A 9672-nucleotide genomic window follows, 5' to 3' on the forward strand; every position below is an offset into this window, starting at 1 on the left:
GCTTCAGAATCTACACCTTTGGGTTTTTAATAAAGCCTCAAGTTCTCAACCCATCTGTTAGGAGCAGCTACATGCAGCTTCATCTGTCTCAAAGCAATGGCACTGCCCAAATAGATTTTTTTGGTCTGGATACTTCTCTCAACCCTCCTCTGGGCTTCCCATTTCCTCAGTCTTAGCCTCACCAAATAACAGATGTGCTTGTAGGCAGCCATGAAACTTCCTGAGAGGGATATCTCAAGGACAGGGACAAGTCCTGGAAATAAGAATTGACTTATACTTGGAGGATTTCAAAATCACAATTGTCAAAATTTCTTGCTTGTCACCAGCATGTAATTGCTCACCCCCCAGTCTGGCTTCTCCTCAGCCAAGACTTTCCTCCCCATGGTTCTACAAGTTTCTCAATCTGGAACAGAAGGCAGGACCTCAGTGATGTTCTGAAAAAAAAAGATCCAGCTTTGGGAATCTGAACTTGCTTAGCTCTCATCACACAGCAAGCAGGGCTTTTGTTCAGTAACAAAATGGCCTGGATAGGGCACAAAGACAGAAAGCAAACCTGATCTTTCACCTAGTCCTCCATTGTTCACAGACAGCATGAGAGGGTATTTTAAAATCTCTTCTGCTGAGCTGCATAGCCTGAACTCCTGTTCTGCTCAAAACATGAAACACTTAGAGGCTTTCATCACCTTATCAAAGTCCCTAGTGGCCCCTGCCTGCCCTCCTATGAAGAGTTTGATCTCCTTTTAGGAAGGGGATAAAGCTGTCCTTGAGCAAAGCTGCTTTTCAGTGAAGTATTGTGCTGGTTTTGTGAGAACATCAGACACCTCCAGGTGTCCCTCAAACATGTATCCCTCAATGGTTGCAGCTTAGATTTTTTTCCAAGCAGCCCACAGAAAAGAGACTGTATGCATCTGACTTGTGTTTGAAGGGCACATTAGAAACGTGCTTCATGGAATAGATGTCTAGATTACATTTCTGATGCTGCATAACTGTGTCTGTCCATCTTATCTCCAATTACAAGGGCAAATAGGAAAAAGAGGTCTGGGAAGGAAGAAGTTGAGCTGAAAACAAATGAAAACATTGCTGGCTGCCTTCAGTTCACACTCACTGCCAAAAGCAAGGTCATGCAATACTATCTCCCTTGCATTGTTAAAAATCTCAAAGGTAAAAGGGTACTATCATTTCAAGAATAAAAATGGCTGCATGAAACAACCTTATCATCCATGAAAGATGATGACTTTTTACCCAGGATAACAACATCCTCCAGCAATTACAAAAATGCACAAGATCTAGAGAATCACTGCTGATTTAGCTCATCCCCACACAGAAATCAACAGCCCTCATTCACTAAGAATCAGGAACAGGAAACAGGAACAGCAACTGGCTGAGTCAGACACCAAGAGGGGAGCACATTTATGGTGAGAATGTTCATCATGCACTTCTACCCACCAGGTAAAACAAAAGTAGATAAAGAAACACCCTTCCCATTTGGTTTTCACAGTCAACCAAGGGCTGGAATACAGAAAAGAGGAACTCCCATTCTACCACCTGTATTGGAAAATGGTAGGCAAAGGCAGTGGTTAGAGCCTCACAGGAGGGAGAGCAGAGGCAAAAGAAGGTAGTGGCTTTTCTTTTCATACACTATGATTAAAATTCTGAAATTGAGAACTCTGACTTCTGCCCATTCCCACTGATGTACTAAGGCTATGCAGATAGCAACAACAATGAACCTACCATCTGGCTGAGAGACCTGCCTGAAATTCTCACTTCAGGGCCAGCAGAATGAGTCTCTCCTGCACTTAGTGGATTTGCTTCTTTGGAGTTTCGTTTGCATTTTTAACAAGTCACCCTTAGTGAAGCTTTCCCTTGGCTCCACACCCTCAAAGTCACAAGAGGGTTTCACTAAGAAATGAGACAGCAGCTGCTCTCATCTCCATGTCTAGAATCAGCTGAGACAGACAGTATAACCAGACCCTTTAGCTATGCTCACAGGCAAAGAGAGCTGTAACAATAGGATAGGAATTGTGGTCTAAACAACACTTCTCCAGAACAGGACTTTGCTTTCCCAGGCCATTCTTTTCTTTCTTTAAGAAAGGTAGAGAAATAAGATAGTTTAGCACAGTGAGGAATTACAGCCTTTAAAATACAACAAGCCAAAATCAGGCTGTATTGTACAGTTTCTACTTTTAAAAATCTGAACACTTCAAGGAGTGAGTAAGGGCTCTGATAATACAGCCTGGGACACTTGTGCATTACCATTACACCTGTGCTCTGCTGAGGACTCTCACACTGCTTGGGTCAGTGAAGTCACTCCTGCAAGTGTTTTAGGCAGGGGTAATCCTAAGTCAACCTGCAAGCAGCACACCTCAAGTAAGGAAATAACCAAGCTGCTGAATTTACTTGATCAAGAGATCTCAGGGCCCAGCTAGGCAAGCTCTGGGCTTCACAGCAGGCACCCTGCAAGGCAAACAGCCCCTCACCCCAAGCACCCATCCAGAGAAGAAACAGGGCTCACAGACACACCTGCACCCAAACTGCCTTGAGTGAGCCCCTGGAGCACAAACACAAAGTACACAGACCACAGCACTTTGCAGGCTCCCTCAACTCACTCTGTCAAAGAATGCACTTTCACAGCAATTTGAAACATAAGCCAAGGGAACACTTCACCTTCTCTCCATGACATCTCACAAGGATTTACATCCATGTATAAGCACCTGCTAATGTCCAACTTACTAGCGATACCAGCAAACAAACCTGACTGTGTGCCAGGATGTGCCCTTTCTTTCCAGTCTGACCACACAATGCTGCAACAGGGAAGTCTGCAGGCTGAGCAGTGGTACCACACAGGGAACCAACATTTTCAGCCCAGCAGGCTTTCCAAGGCTTCTTGCCCTCAAGATCAAACAACTCTCTCCTGCTCAGCTCTCCCCAAACCAGACTCCTCCAGAGAGCACATCTGGAAGGCAGTCACAGTAACTTCTTGTTTTGTTTCCTTGATCCTTTCATAGGGAAAGAGCAGGCAACAGGACAGTTGCTACATCAAATTCCCAGGACATTGCCTCAGGCTCTCTAGGCACCCCAGCTCCTGGCACACACAAGCAAACCCTGGCCTTTCATCTCACAAGATTGCTCACAGCTTTGCTGTAATCTCTAGGTAAGAGGAAATGGAGAAGTAAGAAAGGCAAGCACATACTTCCACCAAAATGAGAGTTTACCTTTTCCACCATTTCACGGCTCAAGATCCATCCCCTTTATGACCACAGCGTCTGCCCTAAGCTCAGGGGCCAGACTCAGGACACAGAGCTGCTTTTGACACTGTGCACAGGTTCATACCACTACTACATAAAAGCTCACTTCCCCATCCATCTCTTACCTTCCTCTGACTGCAGCCCCCAGCCAGTCACCTTCAGAGCAGAGACATCTTCCTACAGGGCCTTCCTAAGGCCCCTCTTTCCTTCTTTATAACCTTGCTAATGGCTGATAAATGCCCCTCACCTAGGCTGTTGCTGTGCCTAGCCCTGCTGCACAACCAGTTCCCTGTGCTGGGACCAGCTCCAGCTGGGAAGGGTGAACCTTCCCAGGCACAGCCACGGCCACGTGTGCCACAAAGGTCAGGGCTGCCCTGCAGAAAGAAATAAGAAAACGAAGGGAATTTTTTCTCCTTCTAATCTACTTTGCTGTGTGTGACACAGGGAGAAGGATGCCAGTGTTGCAATTGCTCCAGCTTACAGATAGAATAAAATGGTGATCCCAAACCCTCTGGGCCTGCCTGTCAAAACACTGGTCTCCCTCCACATGTCACCTGTATTTTCAGAGCAGATTAACTGGTTTTCAGCATGAACACATTCCAAGTCCAGCCACTGGCACTCCTGAGGGCATGCAGCTCCAGCTAAGCTGATGTGAGCAGCAGGTTCTTGGCTCCAGGGGCAGTCAGGTCCAGCTCCAGGCTGTGGGGCTGGTTGGCAGCTGGCAATGCTGGGTGCAGTGTGGGGGGCTTAGGAGCGGCACAGGAGGATGGAACAGCCATGCACGAGCTCTGCCTGGAGCCGAGTCAGGGACATGTACCTGCTTTGGTCAGAATCCAGATAGGTACTGGAAAGCACTAAGCAGATGAGGAGGCAGAACTCACTGAACTGTGCCCTGATAGGCTTGGAGATAGCCCAGGACAGCTCATCTGTCCTTGAGTGTGTGAGCAACAGACATTTGTCCCAAGAAAGAGGTGCTCTTTTCTTAATTTTGGCTGCTACTACCTTCTGCAGATTCAGAAACTCTCTTTTTTTTTTTCTCCTGTAAGATACACAAACTACAAAAAATAGGGGAAATATTGGGAATTACTTAGGAAATAGAGGAGTCAGTCCTGTTTCTTTGCTTGTTTGAGCAGGTGTACTCTCTGGTGAGAGTTAGGGTTTGCATAAGGAACATTAAAGCTGCACTTAACAGTTTCAGCTGCTGCATTTCCACTATCGATTGGCACCATTCAAGCCCAGTTTTATTGCCTGACAGCAGACATAAGCTATGAGGCAGCTATGTCCCTACTGGGAGCAATGATATATTATCACTCTCTTTAAATGAACCTGGAGAAGTACTATATATATTTAACAGAAAGTGCTGTCTCTAACTGACTGTAAAGGAATTTCAGGGGTTGCAGAAGTGCAAACCAACATAGCCTCTCTGTGACTAGACTGAAAATCGTGTACTAAAAGTGAGTTATGCATACAGGAGATTATTTTACAAACACATTCATTAATTCATGTTGCTATTCTGTCCTCATGACCCTCTCTTCATCTTTTGAATTCAGGCTGGCAAATGTGGACATTTGCTGAAGTACTGTGTGTAAAATTGACAACAGCAGATATTTTCCCCATCATCACCCTGACCTCAAAATAATGCCTTTTCCTGCCAGATGTGTGAAGGGACAAGACTATGGGCAGATGAAACAAGAAGGTTATGTTCAGTAAGGACTGGGAGGCTGCAGTTCTGCTGTGAGATATTACCTAGCCTTGCTAGCAGAGTGGATGTTTCCCATCTGTTGCCAGATGCAGTTGAGAGATACCCAAGCTGGCTCTAAAAGAGCTCTTCCCAGAAATGGAGCTGCTTGTGGTCTCGTTAATGCCATGGAAGGAGAGAGCAGGGCTGTCTTTAGTACAGGGCTGCTTTGCTTGGGAGAGCTGGGCTGGTCCCCTGTGGGGCTGTGCTGTTCAGGTGCTCAATGTCCCCAGGAAAAGACCCAGGTGTTGTCTCCAAGCCAAGCACAGAGCACTGGGAGGGGAGGCAGACACAGCCCATCTCCTCTGGGCTGTCAATGGCCCTTGGCTCCCAGACAGAGCCCCCTGGGCTCACAGGGTGCCTTGCAAAGGAAAGTGCTCAGTGAGACAGTGGCAACTATTGAAGGAGAAATGGCATTTGGATCTTAAGAAGCTTTTTGCAGTCAGGCCAGAGGAGTATGTGTGGTTACACTGGGCCCAGGCAGCCCCTAGGGCGAGTTATTACATGACAGTGGCAATAAACAAGTGTTTGAGGGACCAGGTCTGTGCCCACAAGCACCAGCAGTGCTGGAGGATGTGACTCAGATGTCTAAATGCCTCACTGGTCCCTTAGACCTCAGATCTGTTTATACAAATAAACACACACATTGACTCAGTTCTTTGTGATAAATAAATCCCACCCCCAGTCATAAACCATGGCAATTCATAAGCCCTCAGAGCTTGTATCTTTGTGCCAAGATACATTCTGTTCCTCAAGGCAGGTGCAGCTGCACAGCTGCAGTTATTCATGCCTGAAAGGAAAGGTGAGCAGTCAACAGGATTTGGGACAGCTGTGAGCCACAGAGACACAGCACCCCCGACCTACTGACTGCTCTGCTGGGCTGAACCCAGAACCCATCACAGGGAGGGGTGGTTGTAGCTGCCCCCAGCACCTCCAGACCACACCTGTGACCTCTCCTGCGTGTGCCTGGGTGTGAAGGAATGGAGGGGCAGGAAAGGCAAGCCAGGCAGGACCTAGGCTGCAAACATCATGCAGATCTCCTGACACATTGTATAGGAGTTACTGAACATGCCTCATCCTCACACTGTTGCACTGCACTGGCTTCCTTTTAATTTGAGACAAAAATATCAAGGTAAGAAACACTTCACTGCTCAGGAGAATTTTTAAGACACTGATACAGCAAGAAATTGGAAGACTAAGAGTCAATATGCAGCCACACACAAACCACAGCTGTGCTTGGTGATCAATGGAGCAGTCGCACAAGGGTTTGTGTTTGTCTCCAAAACTTCATCTTTCCAAAGTTATCACAGCTATGTTGCCAGAGCAAAACCCCTTCTAAGCAGAGTACAACAAAGTAAGGTTCCTTGTGAGGTGGCATGGGCAGGAAATCCAAGTCTACCACAACATTAAGACTGGTCATGTGAAGCTCCTTTTCACTCTTGCCTCTGCTCTGTGGAAGGGCTGTGTACAGCATACTGCTTCTTTTTCCCCCACCCTCTTTCTCTTGAGCTGTTCTTCAGAAATGGCTTTCAAACTGAAGCACTGACTGTATTCAATCAGTTTCACAATGAAGCACAGTACTGCAATCACAGGTGCCAGTGTGCAGGTACTGCTCCCACACCCTGCAGCCTCACTCCACCCCTCCACACTGCTGAGTTTCCACCTGCTCAATGAGCTGGAAGGTAACAGGCAGGAGGCTTTGCTCAGATTCCTCCGTATTTGGCTTTTCCTAGGGAAAGTGTGATTTCTGTGCGTGCTGGACCAGTATGCCCTGGCAGCTTGGGCAGCTCTGTGTTTAAGAACAACAACCAGTGCCTCTGAATTATTTACTCCAACTCACATGAACTTGCATTTCTCTTCCTTTTCTGCCCTGTCACCATGGTGTGTGCTGCTCCATGAGTAAGCTGTAGAGACAGATGACACAGACGATGAAGTCACACTAAGTGATTATAACAAAATATGACAAGGCATTTATGCAGCTCCATTCAGCAGCATTTAATTTAATTTTATTTCATTAAGAGTTCATTACTGCATAGCAGAACAACTCTGGAGAGTTTATTTAAAGATGGAGAGAGAAATGGGGCAGGGTGGGTACAGTGGCAAAACAGACCAGAGAAAACAGTTAAGACATATTTCTTTCCATACCTCCTGCTGCTCTGGATTTCACATTCTGCCTTCAGTGGGTTTTGATGCGAAAAGAGCCATGCCTTGGGGAAAGAACACCTGAGGAACTGGTTTTGTGCTACTAACCTGGTAACATAGGCCTTGGAGGACTTAGTCACAATGGGCTGGAGGGACTCAGAACAGCTGAGTTCCATTTCTAGAATCTCCTGTAACTGGTGGGCTTGTGCTCTTTCCTAGAAACCTTCTGTAATGACTTCCCACCATTGTTCCTTCCATTTTAATCAGTAGCAGAGATGATGTTACTGCAACTAGCTCAAGAATTCCACAAGAGAACATCTGTATGTACCCACAGAAGTCCAGGGGTCAAGCACAACACTTGCCAATCCCAGTTTTGCTACCACTGATTAACAATATAATCTAATGAATTAGAGCACTGAGGAGCACTGTACTTGTCAAGCAAGATCAGGCAGAACCATCAGCAAATAGAAGAATCCTCTTGGAGAAGCTCAATGAAGGTTGCAGCTTTAATTTATTTTCATTACAGCTCTTTTGCCTGTTACAGGGTGTTAAAAAGTGTTGGTCTGGAGGTGGACTAGATGAGCTCTGGAGCCTAAACATCAAAGTTCTGGTCTCCATCCCTCACAGTGGCAGAAGGCAGGAGAGCCGCAGCAGCTGTGGCTGCTCCATGACACTCTGAGACACAAGGGTGCCTCTGTGGTGGCACAAGTCATGGAAACTGCTCCTGGTCACTGCACAAGTCACGGTGCTGGAAAGGGTAGACTTTGCAGAGGCCTCCCTCCAGGAAGGATTATCTTCTCTGTGGTCTGTCAGATCAGACAAGTGGAGTTACCTCTTCGTGTGTCAGTTGTAGGGAACCTGGCCTGCCATCATCAGTGTACACAGACCCAGCCTGTACCCTTCAAACACAAGCAAAGTCTGTTCTGAGAGCACAGACTGCAGTCAGGAGCAGACTGACCCTGCAAGAGATGCTGAAGGTCGAAGACTGGTTTGCACAGAAACACCTTGGCTTTCATTCTGTGATCAGCTGCAGCCTGCAAAAGTGGCAATTAATGCACTGTGTGTGTAAGCCTTGGCACGCAGGAGGCAGGGGAAGGACACAACAGGTCAACAGCCCCTTGTGAAAAATGTCCATTCCTTTCTTTGCACAGAACTGAGCAAATCATAAAACCCTCTCCCCTTCTGTCAATGTCATGGTAGGGCGTAAGCAATGGAGACCTGGAGACAAAGCCATTAATGAGTGAAGTGCCTGACGTCCTTGGCCACAGCTGTGATTTGTACCCACTGAAGCGGACGAAAGCAGCTCTTCTCTCTCCACCTCCCCAAAATAAAGCTAAAACAAGGGAGTCAGATGGGTTGAGAATCAGGGAGAAAAGTGGCTTTTTGGGCTCAATTTTCACTTTGCACTGGAGCTTGCTTGACTTCAGAGTCATGTAACATTTCTTCTGTGTGCTTAGCAAAACCTCAGTCATGTCTTTCATACTGATACTCCTAACACACAAAAACTGAGGGAAAGACAGGGCTGAGTCAGTTTGAAGAGAGCCTGATGCCCCTGATCTGCACCCACATCTCTGCCTGGTGAATCAGGCAGTCTGCAGACTGAATGAGAGTGTGTTCCTCTACCACAGAAGGCCAGTAAGATAAAAATAACCCCCAAAAGCCTACATTCAGCCTGGAAGCACAGTGCTGAGCCAGGGACAATGATAATAGGAAAACACAATAGTTCCTCAGAGCAGTCCTAAAATAATAGATTATAAATGGCAAAAGGGGAGGAGAAGGGAGTGAGGGCTATTTTATCACTATTCTAAAAGCATGCAGAGGAAATAAATTTGGATTCACTTGACAGTTCTTGAAAGCCAAAATGTGCTAAATATAATGCTCAATGTCCCCAAACTCAAAATATGTCAGCAAGAGTCCCTTGGCCAGGGTGTTCTTTTTCCCCCCTCCCCTGGTTTAGCCTTTGCCCCATGATGGTTATTTGCCTTTCTGGAGAGCTTAATCAGGAGCTGTTAGAGACAGTGCTCTCTAAGCTGTATAATGTTAAAAGTCCATTAGCTCACCCCAAGCAAGGCTGGCAGGAGGGCGATGATGTACTTGCTGAAGTTGAACAAGCTATTTGCATGCTGAATACTTCTAATCACTGAGCAATGCCAGGAGAATGTGAACATTATTACCCTCAGCTGCCCAGCAACCTTTTGAACACCCTCACTTTAATACAAGACAAAGTGGCAAAATGCATCCAGCACTGAACCCACAAAAAGGGACAGATGGATGTTTTAAAGTAATTCTATGCATGGATTATGCACACCTTAAAAAAAAATATAAGAAATAATCATTAGAAAAGTCTATCTTCCTTTCCCTCTGCCACAGTCACTTGAATTGTGCATGGCCACTTATATTATGCATGGGTTTAAGAAAATATGAGAAAGGTCTGCCTACTTTTTGTCTGACCACAATCAGCTTTTAGCCAGCAAAGTACACATGCTTTGTTTTAAGCATATTTTCAAATCTCCCAATGGAATTTATTATGACTGACACTTTTCAATG

The 9672-nt window shown here is 46.1% G+C and overlaps 1 protein-coding gene across 1 annotated transcript in view; it reads right to left on the reverse strand.

Moving 5' to 3' along the window:
- FGF12 (fibroblast growth factor 12) overlaps nt 1-7219 on the reverse strand; it is a 236277-nt gene extending 229058 nt beyond the window's left edge. Inside the window, exons 1-2 of the mRNA XM_053986048.1 lie at nt 7129-7219; nt 6824-6887 (exon numbers count right to left, since the gene is read on the reverse strand). The gene's annotated coding sequence lies outside the window, so the exon portion shown is untranslated. The remainder of the gene's footprint in view (nt 1-6823; nt 6888-7128) is intronic.
- Between the last annotated feature and the right edge of the window lie 2453 nt (nt 7220-9672).

This window comes from Vidua macroura, chromosome 10, assembly GCF_024509145.1.
Source record: "Vidua macroura isolate BioBank_ID:100142 chromosome 10, ASM2450914v1, whole genome shotgun sequence".
NCBI classification, from domain to species: domain Eukaryota; kingdom Metazoa; phylum Chordata; class Aves; order Passeriformes; family Viduidae; genus Vidua; species Vidua macroura.